This window comes from Theobroma umbraticum, unplaced genomic scaffold (genome assembly GCF_002168275.2).
Source record: "Theobroma umbraticum cultivar Fairchild unplaced genomic scaffold, ASM216827v3 scaffold_266.0, whole genome shotgun sequence".
In the NCBI taxonomy this organism is placed as follows: Eukaryota; Viridiplantae; Streptophyta; class Magnoliopsida; order Malvales; family Malvaceae; genus Theobroma; species Theobroma umbraticum.
The window spans coordinates 2,277-3,212 of NW_018397312.1; positions in this window are offsets into that span (position 1 = coordinate 2,277).

Sequence of the window (936 nt, forward strand, 5' to 3'; positions counted from 1 at the left end):
AAAATATATTAAAATTGAATGTTTGCCTTAGGAAACGTAAAGCAAAAGTAATACATTAGCATAAAAAGTCCACTTATAGTCACACAAGCTTTCAAAAGCCTTATTACTCGCTTTAAATAGTTTTATTATCTCATAATTGATTTTAAGTTGAACTTGTTTATATTTTTGGTTAAAATAGATTATAATTGATTGTCTGCCTCAAAAAGAGGGAAGAAAAAGGCATTCATTGAGAAGAAAAGTCTATTTATAGTCACCCATCCCCTTAGAAGCCTTATTAATCACTTTAAATGGTTTTGTAATCTAATAATTGATTTTAACTTGAATTTTTTTATATTTTTAGTTAAACAGATTATAATTAAATGTTTGCCTTAAGAAAAGTGAAGAAAAAGTCATTCATTGGTAAAAAAAGTCCATCTATAGTCACCTGTTCCTTCAAAAGCCTTATTGCCCACTTTAAATTATTTTATAATCTAATAATTATTTTTAAGTTGAACTTTTTTACATTTTTGTTAAAACAGATTATACTTCAATGTCTACCTCAAGAAACGTGAAGAAAAACCCTTTCATTGCTAAGAAAAATTCATTTATAGTCACCTATTCCTTCAAAAGCCTTATTACTCACTTTAAATTGTGTTATAATCTCGTAATTGATTTTAAGTTGAATATTTTTACATTTTTTGTGAAAACAGATTATAATTGAATGTTTGTCTTGGGAAACGTGAGGAAAAAGCCATTCACTGACACGAAAAGCTTATTTATAGTCACCAACTCCTTCAAAAGCCTTATTACTCTCTTTAAATGGTTTTGTAATGTAATAATTGATTTTAATTTGAATTTTTTTACATTTTTGATTAAAATTTATAATAGTTGAATATTTGCCTTGGGAAACATGAAGTAAAAGTAATCCATTAGTATAAAAAGTCCACTTATAGTCAC